Source organism: Lygodium microphyllum, chromosome 6 (genome assembly GCF_053477565.2).
Source record: "Lygodium microphyllum isolate KBCC chromosome 6, Lygodium_microphyllum_v1.1.10, whole genome shotgun sequence".
Lineage (NCBI taxonomy): Eukaryota > Viridiplantae > Streptophyta > Polypodiopsida > Schizaeales > Lygodiaceae > Lygodium > Lygodium microphyllum.
The window spans coordinates 142,305,598-142,321,369 of NC_141140.1; positions in this window are offsets into that span (position 1 = coordinate 142,305,598).

The window sequence follows — 15,772 nt, forward strand, 5'->3', positions numbered from 1 at the left end:
TATGTCCGTTGTTTCAAGATAAAGTGGAAAGATTACAGTCCAGGATGGATTTGTTATGGTCTACATTTGAGCACTTTCAAGAGTATGTTCCTCTGGACAATTCCTTCTTTGTTCACTATCATTTGCAGAAGTTGGCCTTCTATATGAAGCTTTCAACGATGGATCTCCCTCTTCCAGAGGATGGTTGATGTGGGGCTTGGTATTCTGATTTTTTGACAAAAGTTGTCCGTATGGTCTTTGAAGATTCTGTGACGACAGATACCATGTTGCTATCCTATATGTATCTATGAGGTGATCTGTTGATTTCAGATGATGTAGATCTGGCTTGATATGTGGGGGATGTGGTCTTACAAGGTGCCTTATATGTCAATCATTTAGAGTTAAGGATAAATAATATGTTCCAGTGCTATTCTTCTAAAGTGGCTACTTGCCCTGACACTTCATGGCGTTCAATGATTGATTCTGTAGTCCCGAACTAACGTCAGAATAGAGCTTCTTCTTATGTGCATCAACTGAGGGTGGATCTCCTAGCTTATCTTTTCAAAATCCATCCATTTGATTCATCCTTCTTTGATGCCTACCATCAACGATCTGTTTTAGGTCCCTCTGTTCCTAGCCTATTGTACTACCAACAAATGGCCCATCGCTATGATGCTTATCTTTCCCTTTATCAATCCAACTCAACAGCTATCTTACCTCTCCTTTTCTAACCTCAGGGTTTTCCTCAAATTTCAATCTTTACCTATTGTTCTTTCATTGAAAATCGAGTCTTTTCCCCTTCTCCGGCATGCCCTTCTCCATCTATCCATATACCTTCTACTTTTCCTGCTTATCAATTGACACCTTTCCTAATTGATTCACTTAAATTTTCAGCCATTCCTTCTTTAACTTATTCCTCGTTTTATGATTTTGCCTACCCATCTCTTCATCCTCTTTTACTTATTCCTCTTCCATCTCCTGCTACTTCTATTTCTCAACCCCCTTAGTTGCTTAGTGGGTATGAAGGATTTGATCAGCAGATTCCGAGAAGAAGAGGATGGAGCTCAATTGATTCTCTCACAGGACCACATATTAACTAGCCATTAATTCCAGGGGACTGGACAACTGCTAGTCAAGCATACCAGAATTACCTCTATTTTTCTCACCAATATTCACAATCTCTAGATCCTTCAGTGAGATTGACAACCCATTTTGCTTGGTACCTAGCATATATGCATAGGCATTCCCATAACGATCAAAAGGCCATTCCAAAGCTTTGTATGAATGTCACTGTGAACATTGATTCCCAACAGTTGGATGCCCTATATTTTCTTGCCCTATGTCTACCTAGCAGATATCTTGTTTTGCTAGAAAGGATGTGCTGCCTTCAGTTCTTTCAAAACCCTCCGAAGACATTTGTGAATGAGTCCTTCTCCATGGATCATTTTTAAAATCACCAAGCCTTCAAAAGGGATCACCTTCATTGATGCCTTTGCAATGCATTTTGGATGATTCTTAATGATATATATCTCTCTTTTTGAAGGTGTCATTCAGATGGTTGTTTTGTGTTTAGTGTTTGTGTTGTGGGTTAATCTTATGTGATGAGTTCATGCTGGTTGAATAATTTGTTCGAGAGCTCTCTTTTCCACTATTGATGGTGATGGTGGATGGCAAGCCTACGATGGAAAGCTGAAGAATATCTTATATCCTTTACAAATTTGTTATGACTTTTTATTGATTATCAAATGTATTAATAAATAACAAAGTTTTCCTTTAGAAGTATTCTTTTCTAGAGATACAAGTGATAAGTTGGGGTCATGGTTTGGAGTGATTATTGAAGAGAATGAAGAAGATTAAACTGAGCTCTTTAGTGAACTTATATTCTTCTTTTCCTTAGGTCGCGAGGACGCTTCCTTTTTAAGTGTGGGGATATATTGAGAGTGGAAAAAGATTGAAATTTTGACTGATTTTTGTTGTTTTTGAGGTTTGAATGATTGATTTTTGATGGATTTAGAGTGATGTATAGTTTTTAATGGAAGTGTTTGAGAGTGTTTTGGATGATATTGATTATCTTTTGGAAGCTCATGATGATTTTTAGTGGGAATATGAGGCTCTGTGATGTTCTGATAGGTTCTATTGAGGTTGTGATTGGTTCTGATACCTTCTGTATAGCTTCTATTTTGTTCTGATTTTCCTTTGTATGAAGCGTGGATTGATGATTGATAAAGGTTGAAATATTTTGGAAGCTTATTGAATAGTTTTTGATAGTTGGGAATGGTTTTAGTTTGAGTTATGAGGATTCCTTCTGTAACCCTCTGTAAATCTTCTGTAGAGCCTCTATCTCTGCTCTGTATCTGCTCTGTTTCTGTTTTGTACTATTCTGTAGATCTTCTGTAAGTGTTCTGTAGAATGTATGTGTGACTTTGGAAAAGTTTTCTAACTTTTCGAAAGGATGAATCTAAGTTCAAAAGAGCTAAAAAAAATAGATGAAGCAGTTACTGCTGAAGACTGAAGAGAAGACTGGAGTGATAGTGACAGTAGTGAGCTATGAAGAGACATTGTGGTGGCTCTGGTGCCTCTTCACATCAGATATACCTCTTGGGAGGTGTATCCACGACCTAAGAAGGATTATTGAGAGTCATTACTAGATTATTGTAGTGAGGAGATAATGTACTATTGAGAGAGAGAGAGAGAGAGAGAGAGAGAGAGAGAGAGAGAGAGAGAGAGAGAGAGAGAGAGAGAGAGAGTCAATTCTATCAAAACAGTGCAATTGTATATGAGAGTTTGAAAGAGAGAAAACTATGAAGACATTGAAGATGAATACTATGTGATTGATTTCCATTAAAAAATGGTGTATTCTTTTATGTTCATTGTTCTATTTAAGGATTCTATGAAGATGTTGAAGATTATGGTTGATTCTATCAAATCCGTGGGAGATATCTACTATGATGCTGTGTGAAGATTTGCTGTTTTCTTTGTTTTGATCATCAAAAGAATGAAATAAAAGCTTGTTGATGTTACAAGATAGATTTTCTTGCAGTAGAATCCCCTTTTCCTTGGTGTTCCTCTTGGGGCTCCAGGGTGAGGGACCGGGGAGGAGAAGCTCTCCATCTTCCCCTCACTTCTTCTCATCTCTTATCTTCTCTTGTCTTGCTCACAGATATAGAGCTTGGAGCATGGAGCTTGAGGATGGAGCTTGCACTTGGATTGTGGAGCTACGGGAGTGCGCAAGAGAGGAGGTAACTCATTTCGGCATCAAGGTAAGCTCACTATACTCGTAGGATCGACGGCGCATCGAATAGGTGAGAGATAGCCATTAGAGCTCGCTTGAAATGCTTGAAACAATAAGCGGCCCGTGGGTCTTGGCGGTTGAGCATGAGCTCCCTCTACATTTTGGTTCCATTGCCGGGACCAACGAATTCAAGCTTGAGCACTTGCACGCCTCGTATCGAGGATTGAAGTAAGGGATTCATCCTCGAACTGGAGCTTGAGATAGGTAGAAAGTTGGGTTTTTTGATCTTCGAAGCAAGTAAGTATTTTGGGTTATTTTGTTTGTTTGATGATTGGAAAACATGGAGAAATCATTTCGGTTTTTTGCTTTTGATTCTTGTTGCATTTAGCGTAGGTTAGGATTAGGAAATCGAATCGAAAAAGGTTAGGGTTTACCATTGCAAAACAGGGCACAAATCATGCAAAAAATGGCAAAAAGATTGCTTGAGATGCTTAATGTCGGCAAGAGAGTGATTGGGAGCATGCAAACCTTACCTGGGAAGGGGTTTAAGAGCCAAGAGGCCAAGGGAGAGCTCATTTGCAACCCTTGCACAAAGAGAGAGAGAGAGAGAGAGAGAGAGAGAGAGAGAGAGAGAGAGAGAGAGAGAGAGAGAGAGAGAGGAAGCCTGCGGAGAATCGATTCGATCTTGTTGTCAGAGAGCCTACCGACGATCGCTTCAGGTATATCAATCACTTCCCCTTGCATCCTAGTTGTGATCTGGAAGGTTGTGTGTGAAATGATTAACTAAATCGTTAGTTTCGATCAAAATCGCCTTGGTGCTGCCTCGTCGCTCACAACTTGGCCTGTCCGAGCCGCCGATTTTTGGGCCGAGTCCCAGAATCGGCCCTCGGCCCTTTTTCTTTTGGCCAACTTAGCCCAAAACCCTACTCGGCCCGTCCGAGACATCACTCGGCCCCACTTACAAACTCGGCCCTTGGCCAACCATCCCGCTCGGCCCTCGGCCCTCGGCCCGTCTGAGCGACCCAATATTTGGCCCTCAGCCCGCGCAAAACTCGGCCCTTGGACAAACCTGACTCGGCCCTTAGCCCGTGTGCCTCGGCCCGTCCGAGTAGACTCCCTCGGCCCGTGTGCCTTGGCCCATCCGAGTAGACTCCCTCGGCCTATTCGAGTGACCTTGTCCGAGTGGACCTTTTCAGCCCCTTCGAGTCAGCACCCCGGCCCGTCTGAGTCCACCCTGTCCGAGTCGTCCATTCGGCCCTCGGCCCGTGCGCCTTGGCCTGTCCGAGTCACCCACTCGGTCCCTGCAATTCTGACAAGTTGGGCTGAGTGTGAACTTTTCCAAATTTTCCAGAAATTTGACAGACCCAGCTAGAACTTAGCCGCACAACCTGTCGCCAGTCCTCCTGATACTCAAAACTCGATTTTGGCGCAAGGAATATGCAAAATCATAAGGCGTAGCCACTTAGTAGCTTGTGTAGGCTGTCTGAGACCTAGAGTCCTAGAGACAACCCGCTGAGCCATAAACCCCCCGGACCCTCGCAGAGGGGGCTTTGCCCCCTCCGCACCTCCCTTGAGTAGGTTGGAGAGAAAACACACGCCATGATAGGTCCTCCAAATTAGACCCTAGTGTAGTAATGGCTCTACATGAGCATGGATTCTCACTTGCAAAAGAGCAACCAAAAGCCCATACCTGAACAGAGACAAACAGAGACCCTAGAACCTCAATGGGCCAATCTAACCAACAAGGGAAAAAAGGCCACACTACAAAAACACGTATGTGTTGCGTTCGGATTGCATCTAGTCAAAACGGAAAGCAACAACATCAAGCTACAACGGCGAGAATGACTAGCTATGATAGTCCTGACAATAGATGCTCCTTGAATAGCACTGTACAGATGATCCAAGACATTAGTGGAGAATCCACATCCGGTCGTGCAGTTGGGAACTCAAGGGCATTCGTTAGAAGGCTTAAATTTACAAGCCAAGACCTGGAAGATGAAGACATAGTACCACCTGCTTATCTTAGGGTCAAACTCACCACAAAAAGAGAGCACACTATTGATGCTCTGATTGATGAAAGAGCAGATTTTAATATCTTGACCTATGAAGCATGGACCCTACTAGGCCAACCAGAGCTCACACTGACTAATGCAACTCTTAGCCCTTACGGGGGACACCCACAAGCACTCATAGGGAAGTGCAAAATCCTTGCGACAATTGAAACTGAAAGCTTGCCTATCCTATTTCATGTCCCTCCAAATAGTGCTAATTGCAAGAAGGAAACTCTCCTAGGAAGACCCTTCAAAAGGGCAACCAAGTGTGAGGCCAATTATGTAGCACAGAGGATACACAACACTACCAGGTGTGAGGATTGTCACAACCTTTAGCAAGGGTGACCTCATGGAACCTTGAGGGAAAGGCAAGGAAGGTGCTAATGTAATAGTCAAGCCTGCTAATAAGAGCAAGGACTTGTTGGAAGAGTTGTTACAAGCACAGGTTGAACAATGAGAACCAGTGAATGAGGCCATGCTTGAAACAAGGAGATCGGGAACCAATGCCAAGGATAGGCTTTGGACTTATAAATATTGTAGAAGACCCCAAAAGAAGCCTAAGCCTTATAGACGAAGGCATCGATGGAGAGCCAATACAATGCCGAGATGGATATCCAAAGGTTGTTACGTGCTCAAGGGTATTATGCAGGTAATCGATGGATTTGGGTACCAAAACCCCCTGCTAAACCACCTCTATTAGTTAAAGGCTAGATTGCATCAAAAGCAACGAAGCACAGGAGGAAATCTAAGAGAAAATCTAGGTCTCGGGGCAAGAAACCAAACATGAGTGTTCGAAAGAAAGAGCCTCAGCCTAGTATGCTTAATAAATAGATGTCAGATGGGACCATTGAGCGTGTACAAAGACCATTAGTGCTCAAGGAGCTTTTGACTTTCCAAGAGGATAATGAGCACCAGAGGCACAACGCTACTCATAAGAAGGTTGATTGCTCAACAAAGCAAATGGCACAATCGTCTAGCAGCTGTGAGCAAATCGTTCAGCTAGTGCCAAGTCCACCTAAGAGTCCCATATCTCCTACACCCTCTTCTCCAAAAGGGACACAGGAAGCACAACAACAATCATCAAGGGCAGCTGCTCAATCCCAATCTCTATCTCCATCTAAGCTTCCAAATGTCCAAGAGGTGGGACATGGCACCACTCGTAGCTCTTGGCCCAAGGGTATGCCATGTAATCTATTGTGACTAGAACAACTGAGGCTTGATTTGCACAAGTGAATGCTCAAAGGGAAAAAAAAGATATGACCACTTTTAATCGGTCTAAGGACTTGACACCGCAATCCACCAATAGTAGCTAGTCCACTGAACTAGCTACTACTACTTCCAATCAAGGTTCACAGCAGTCACAGCCCTTGGCCGTGACAATGCCCCTTGTGGAATGTGTCCTTAGTAGTTCACATTAGTAGTTCACATGTGGAGGAGGTGTTGCAACCAACTTGCTTGACAACTCCAACACTTCCAAAGCACCTAAAGCCTAGGTTGGAGGAGTTACACAGAAGGGAATTGGCTGAAGAACTAGATTCTCCAAAAAGAGAGGCTGTTGTATCCTCACAACCTAGCGAGGCTATTCAGCAGGCTGTGGATATGTCCCATGAGGACACACTAGAGAAAGAGAATGCTCTAGAGAAACATGGAAACCTCGAGAGCATAAGCAATCCTAGCGTTGACCAATCTTGCTCATCTAGGCCTAAGCCCCCAGCTATGCTAAAGCCTAGGCAAACTCCTAGAACCTTGCATGAGATAGCAACCGAGCAAGCCCTCATTGAACATAGAAGTGTCGCAGAATGCTTAACTGAGTTGGATGCTAAACTCAGGGTATTTGCACGTGTCTAAATCCTTGCAGACATGGGCACATTCCCTAGGGAGCAGCTTGAAGAATACTTGCCATTTCCCCTATCCTGGAAAGAGCAAGAACATCTTGAAGAGCACTATGACAGGCTCCTGCATGAACGCATGTGAGTCACCTCTGACGAGGAAGCCGACGAACTATGCTTAACTGTAACATTCAATGATGTGCTCTGCCAACCAAATCTCTTAGAGATAAAGAAACTAAAGAGATAATTAGAGGGTTGATGTCAAATTGAAAAATGTTGGTTTGAAAACGGTGTTGCAATGGCTGAACTAGGAGCCCAAATTATGACAGTCTCATAGGAGTGATTGGCCAAATGGCGATCTCAAAGAGACCCAACCTATGTGGCACCAACTTCCTTTTGAGTACTGATTGCCATTCGGGGTACGGACTTAGCTGGAACTAGCCAAGAGAACTCTCTGGCTGATAAGGTTCTCATTGAGGAGAAGTTACATGTTGCCAGTAGACTCGGACAAGGCACCATGCTACTCGATGTTGCAAAATATCTATCGTTATTGAGTAAGCTACCACGAATACTAGTGGATGCGTGTGCCACACTCCAGTACAATCTAGAGTTCTAAAATTGGTTTTTATCCTCGTGAAGTGACATGGATTCTTAAACATATACATAAATACACAATGAATTTTGTGACCCTGTATAGATAATATCAACACACACAAGCAATGATAGTCAAGCGTAGGGAGAAGAGTTGGGTTTGACAAGCTGAGCTCCTCAGGCCCTCCTCTCACCACACATTTAGAAGTCGTGTGACCATTCCCACCTCCAAGAGGAGGGCATGCAGCCCTCATTACTGCCATATGAAGCTCTGACCAACATCTCTAATGGTGTAGATGGGGCACCATCCCTTTGTATACACCTTTCCCCTTTTTCGGTCTATCCTTCCAGGGATGAGCCCTGCTCCACTCCATGACAACCACTCCGTGCAACTTAACATAAGCCAAGATCTGCTAATAGCTGGAGGCAAAACGAACATCAACAGGGGGCTGTCCCTCTACAACAAACGCTGCATGCCTCACCTCACCCCTCCTTGTCATATGCACTAGATAACCCACTGTATAATCCCTTCCATGCGAGTAGTTTTATCCTGCCAATAATCCTTGGTTTGCAATTTGTAGGTCCCCCCATGGTAGCCGACATGGAGCACCCAGTGCAGCTGGCTTGCAGGGATGCTATCCACCATCAGAGGGAGCATACAACACAAGCTCCTCCACCGGAACGCTACGTACCTACCCTTAAAAGGTATGCAAAGAAACGAGGCTGCGACACCGCCCCAGACGTAGGCCAAAAAATCCCCAGGCTAGGGGAATAGAAGCTCAAGGGAGCACATGGGGCGTAGCAACATCGGTCGTGCGGGCCCCCACCAGACGCTTGGGCACAAGTTGCTCAAAAGAGGAGAGGGCAGCTCGAGACAAACATGAATTTGATGCATTGTTCAAAAGCATTCTGGAAATAGTTGCGGCCAGGGATGACACCATTCAGGTCCTGGCCGACATCTTCCCTGCCCAACCTCACAGGATCCCCTCACCAGAAGTAGAGTCTCAGTCGCCCGACCACCTGGACTCCCCCGCCTCGTACAAATAGAGTAGCCCAATGTTGTATAAAAGGCTTATCAAATGCTACCTGGCCATGCCTTTTTGTTTGTAAATGGTTAAGTGCTGACAGGTTCCCCAATTGTACAAACTTTTCATATCTGCGTTTAATATTTTTCACGGCTTTAGCAAAAGAAAAAGATAATCAAGCACAGGTGATAAGTATCTAAGTCAACACCAAGGAATTCAGATAAGTGATGTCTCCTTGCGTTGCACTGGTTTATTATAGTTGTGGCATGTGCTGTGCATGTACTCTCATGAAGTGACAAGTGGATGCAAGATGACACAGGTCTTTGTGCGAAAGTGTTCAATACCCAAGACACCGCAAGACCACCAACCCCACAAAGAGCCACGACAAAGCTACGTTGCCGAAAGCGAAAATCACCCTTGCCGATCACCCACATCGCATGGCCCAAAGCATGATCATAACCACTTTCTCTTTCTAGGTTAGACTCTACATTAGGCACTCACGGCAGCTCTTACCTCAATTGTACCAACATCGCACGTTCCAAAGAGGGTTGCAAAATCTCAAGTGTATCTCCCCATCTCAACAACTACTTCTCCAACAACGAGGCTAAGACACACTCATCGTTGTAATATCCATTTCCTGAGCCTTCGAAGCTTGACATTTCCCAACCCATTGAAAGGCTGATAGCCTCAACATATTGCAATGGTTGTACTCAAGCAAGTCCAAAAAAGAAAGAAAGAAAGAAAGAAAGAAAGAAAGAAAGAAAGAAAAAAGAATAAGAAGAAGAAAACAAAAATAAAACGAAAAAGAAAAAAAGAAAAGAAAAGAATGAAACGATAAGAAGCACCCACGATCACAGCACAGCACCTAGGGGTCCTAAAATTAGGTACGTCTAGTGACCTTGGCCGACTGGTTCCATCCCTAGTCCCCTAGCCCTTTAACATCACCCACAATTGTTCATGGCACATCAAGGGCAGGATATACCTAGGGAGCTTGTCTTGCCTATGGTTAGATATGCCACCCTGACCCATTCGCACGATTCCCTCTTGCACTCTGCCTTAATACCATTGCGATCAATCGTGGTAAGCACCGCACGAATGGACATGAAATGTACACTGTCCTCATCACGCACGTCCAATAGCTACCAGCTACCGAAAGTGCGGTGCCCCTATGTTCAATTATGCTACGTCGTGCAGTTACAATGCAAAGAATGTCTCATACACCTTCACATGTACTTCTTCTCAACATGGGCAACTTTGCTTCACCCACACATTGTTACGAGAAACCAGCCTGCAGTCTTCTAACTACGTAATATCGAAGTATGCACGAGCACTCACATAATATATGCATTGAAATATATACATGGTTTGGTTCCTCAAGTGCAGGACAATACTTTCAGCTTACTTAGAGTTCGACTTGTCTCCCAAACTAATTGAACTACGTCTTGTGCACGATAAAGAAGACTAGCACTACCCCTAGGGAGAGACCACATATGGGAGGTTTTCGATTGCAGGTATTGAAGACTCCAACGAAAGTGTCGTTCACTCTTCATCGACACTCATCTCTAAATTCTTATCCTTTATCATCCTGCAAGCCCGCCAAGAATCGTTATCTGTGGAATCCCCAACAAACCAACACTTGTGCTAGCCATAAGTGAAATCCCCAACAGAGAATAGCCCTACCACCAACTCCAACAACCCTACCACCAGCCACCTAGGCCACCAACGTGCCCCCAACGACCTTCCTCCACACCACCACCAACACTTCTCCACGGCAACCACCGATGTCCCTTCCACCCACATCTTCAGTGCAGGCCAAAGCCTGCTACCTACAACGGTGAGTGCCATGGGACTGGCACTCATCTAAGAGGGGGGTAATGTTAACCGTCAGACGAACAAGGTGGAACCGTTAGATGAACAAGGTGGAAAATCTAGAAAATCTAAAGCAGAAGACAAAGGCCAAGGCAAAAGTAAACGGAAGACAAAGGCATGACATGAAAAATATAGAAGCACAAGAAGTACAAAAAAGTCATAAATAAAGGAAAAATACACACAAGAAAAAGTGCAAGTCAATGATTTTGTAAAAGAGTGCAAGCGCATCATGATTTAATTTAAAGAGCTCCGGGCTCTCACTCATGCAATTTGTAGGAAGATAGGTGGTAGGAAGGAAGCTAGGAAGATAGGAGGACAATCGAAAAAAGGGCCTAGACCATAGTCGGCCATGTTAAAAAGGGGATAAGGGGATGACCGCCCAAAAGAGATTTAGGGTTTTGTATATAAAGTTGAAAAGTGAATGAGAAGCTCATTCTTGTGTGTGGCCAAAAGTGGTTCTCCTCTTCTTCTTCTTCTTTTTCTTCTTCTTCTTGCTTGCTTGAGCTTGTGCTTGAGAGAGGGAGTGCGAGAGTGTGAGGGAATGTGTGTGTGAGGGTGAGGGACCGGGGAGGAGAAGCTCTCCATCTTCCCCTCTCTTCTTCTCTTCTCTTCTCTTCTCTTGTCTTGCTAACGGCTATGAATCTTGGAGTGTGGAGCTTGAGGATGGAGATTGCTTGAAGCTTGCACTTGGATCGTGGAGCTATCGGAGTGCGCGGGAGAGGAGGTAACTCATTTCGATATCAAGGTACGCTCACTACACTCGTAGGATCGACGGCGAATTGGCTAGGTGGTGAGAGATAGCCATTAGAGCTTGCTTGAAACGCTTGTGAAACAATAAGCGGTCCGTGGGTCTTGGTATTTGAGCGTGAGCTCCCTCTACAGAACTCTTGGACAAGAACCCCTCATTTGATTTTGAGTCTGACCACTCGAATGGGCAAAGAGCCCACTCACACCGTCAAGTTTAGACTCAGATAAGTTGTCCATAATGTAGTTTTTGACTATTTTTTGCCACTCCAAGACCCGCTAAGGCTAATATCTGGCTTCCCAACAGTCCAAGTTGGAATCCAAACCTGCAAATAAGGCCATAAAGTTGATTCTCACCAGAACTTTAACATAATAGTCTAGGAGTGACTGAAATTACTGATGACAACTACCAGTCGCTTATCCCTGGTAGAGACCTAATTTGACCGCTTGGGCTAATTACCCAATCAGACCACCTATCAAAACCCACAAGGGACCCAAAACCAACCATTAGGAGTAATCATAATTCATACAAAAGAGCTGCAATTGCATGAAACTGATTGGATGTGATTGAGTTCATCAAAGATTGCACCATACATCATAGACACTTAGTTGCATGTGAAAATTGGAAAGCCTGATTTCACACAGCTTACATCGAGTCACACCGCTCAAGCATGTGAGTATGCATACACTTTCAGATTGATTGGATTAACAAGGAACACACTAAAGGGGATTAAGATAATAAATGAACCCACAATGAGAGTGCAACCCTAAAAACCAAATGAGTGACCCAAGGCACTAGAGGCAAGGACCTAAGAAAGACAAAACCATCAGATCATTGAGGGAAGGAAGGACTAACTAAGATTAGAGACACATCTTTAGCTAGTCTAGTCAGCCTCATAAAAATACTAGTGGGTCAAGAAACAACCACCATGGAAGATACCAGCTTGAACAAGAATGACCTCAACCTTGACCTTGACCTTAATGTAGTAGGGTGCTCCGATGACATCTGGTGACTTATCATGCAATATGACCAATATACAAGGATACCACATCATGGGAGACCTATATCCAATATCATAGCTGATCTTGAGGAGGAGAGGAGGCTAGGAAGGATGGCACTATGGCACATAGTGAGCTATAACTAGAAGCAACAATCTCAAAGGTCACAACAAGAGAGAGAGATCAATGAGGTTCACAAGATCCTAGCCATCTTAGGTAGAAATAGAACGGAAAGAAATGCCAATATGGAGAGAGATTTAGAAGTAGATCTTACAGTGAATGAGTTGCTCACAAAGTGATTGCTAGATAACACCAATGCTGAGCAAAGTGGGGCAACCTTGGCAACATCATTGCTAGTTGGCCTTGGAGTTACCCCAAATACCAAAAGCCAAACAAAGATACCTATAGTTGCCAAGAAACTCAACAAATATCAAGTAGATAATGATCCTTATGCTTTTATCGAGCAGTTTGAGCAGGTGTGTGAGGGTAACAAACTCATGGACCCTGCTCTCAATGAGCAAAGCATTCGGTCCATGCTTAGGAGACAAGGGACGGACTTGGTTTACCAATCTAGATAATGCCAAACTTAATGATTTCAACACTCTAAAGGATCTCTTCATCAAGATATTCTCAGAGGCAGGATAGTTTGACAACCTCATTGTTAAGCTGATGAATGTCATCCAAAAAGACAAAGAGGACATACAAGACTATGTCATTCATGTGAGGAGCCTCTACAAGAGGATACCTACAAATGAGCAATCCAATGAGAAAGGAGTGTTGAGAAATAACAAATGATGTATGCTCCAGGAAGAGATGTCCTAAATCCCATATGCACAGTGAGGAGAGTGGAATAACCCAATTTCTATAAAGCATTGTACTTGAATATGGAATGAATACAATATCATGATGCTTTCTACTATCACTTAGTGCCTTTTTAGTGTCAATCCATTAAACAAGATTGTCTTTATGAGTCCAAGCTAATCTATCTTGGAACCTAATTCACTTGTGCAACAGTTGGTCTCTCTTTACCTATGTCAACATGAGTCTTGTCTTCATCTTTCATCCTCCATAGCTCTTGCCATGCTCTAGATTTGTGTTTTTTAACATGGTATTAGAGCTTAGGTGAGCATGGCATAGCTCCATACACTGCTCTCCTAGTCTCTCTTCACCTTTAGTCATCTCTGTTTAGTTCACATTCGGCTCATGACTCCATTTCCAACTTCACCTTCAACTTGACATTGTGTCTGCCATAGCCAGCCTGCACCCACCTCTAGTTGAGCTCTTGGATCTCCTCAACTAGGGCCTATCTCAACTTGCTCTCTTCAAGAGAGTTATTTTACAGCTTCAGACGCTTCTCATCCTGTTAGACGTCAACATCGCGTGTTGTAGGAGCTGACATTGTAGAAATTTGCCATTGCTGTCTAGAATTGTGCCTCCTCTAGTTGTATTGTTCATTCTCCTCCTATACTACACGAATTATTCATTGCTCATGGGGAAAATTAAGCCTAAAACCTAGGCTTTATTCTCATAAAATCTTGTTCAAAATAATCCACTCTATGCTCTGCTGCAGCCACGAAATCAGATGGGCCAGAAACCCTAAACTCAGGACCTCCATAGCTAGCATTCTTAAAGCTTACATATTACTTCATTTTCTTCATATCATCTCTCCTGCCACTCTAATTGCACTGAATTTGAAAGTTTCAACAAGACTTGGGATATTTTGAAGTTTTTTTTTGAAGTTTTGAAGACCTCAAGCAATAGCATCAACACCAAGGCTTCTTTCTTTGCCTCATTCTTCCTCCATTTGGCAAAGCAAATACTATCACTCAGATTTGAGTGTTTAATTAGTGATTTTACCAACAAGGAGGGGACTCAAGTTGAAGGAAAAGACAAGCATAAAAAAATCACCATAAGAAGGAAGAAGATCCAAGCTTAAAGACCAGACTATAGAGTGTGTCTTCACATTACCTTGTACTTGTGTCTCTTGACACTTTGAAATACAAATATTTTGCCTAATAATTGAAGCTTATCAGTATGGAAGAGCTTGAGCAAATAGAAAAGTTTAATGGAGAAGGTTTCCATGCCTGGAAGGAAAAGACCATGTACCACCTCATGAGGAAAGACCTATGGGATCTCTTTGAAAATGATGAAGGTGATGCAGATGATAGGGAAGAAGATTCAGAAAGTGGGATCCTCGTAGTAACTCCATCAAAAACCAAAGAATAGAAGAAGATGAATAACAAGGCACTAAGCATCATTGCCTGTGGACTAAGTGATGATGTGTTACATCATATCTCTGGCATTAGAGATGCTAGAACCACTTGGGAGGAACTTAACAAGATGGTTGGCACCCAAGCAAAGAATTCAAAGGTAGAATTACTCATGCAGTTTTATAAACTGGATATAAAAGACAATGCTTCCATGACCATACACATTAACAAGTTCAAGAGCCTAAAAACCTAGCTTGCAACTCTTAAGAAGAATATTGATGAAGATGAAAAAATAGTCGTACCGCTTGCAAGTGTAAATAAGGATCCATATGAGAATCTTGTGTCCACCCTAAGTAATGTTCCAAGTCTCTCACTTAAAGATATTGAACACTCTCTTCTTGATGAAGAGAACAAATAGAAGAACAAGAATGCAAAATATGGTATTCCATCATCTAGGGAAAATTTCTTATACACCAAAGGAGCTGTTGGACCCAAAGGAAGAGGTTGAGGATTCAACACCGACAATAAAAATTGGATGATATGTCATTATTGTGGTAAGACTGGCCATATAGCCAGTGAATGTTTCCACAAGAAAAGAGCACAACATATGCAAAATTATCACCACCAGAACCAATTCATGAATGAAGAAGAAGAAGACGCTTCCGCTACCATCAACAACTCTGACACATTATTCTAAAATAATATTCATTGTATCTTTCATATATTTTTTTCCTTAGTGGATTTGCTCTGTAAAAACCTTTGCCAAAGATGTAAAGTTTCAAGCTTTAACTTGACTAGGATGTCTATGAGCTAGTCTCCTGAGCCATGTCATCATGAAGGGGGGGCAAAAGCCAGGAAGTGTACAAACTCATCATTTGAGGGGGGGTGTTGAGAAATAACAAATGATGTATGCTCCAAGAAGAGATGTCATGAATCCCATATGCACAGTTGAGGAGATTAGAACAACCCAACTTCTATAAAGCATTGTTCTTGACTATGGAATGAATACAATATCATGATGCTTTGTACTTTCACTTAGTGCCTTGGCAGTGTCAGTCCATTACACAAGATTGTCTTTGTGAGTCCAAGCTAATCTATCTTGAAACCTAATTCACTTGTGCAACAATTGGTCTCTCTTTGCCTATGTCAACATGAGTCTTGTCTTCATCTTTCATCCTCCATAGCTCCTGCCATGCTCTAGATCCATGTTTTTTAATAAGTAGTCTCCATCGTATTCATCAAC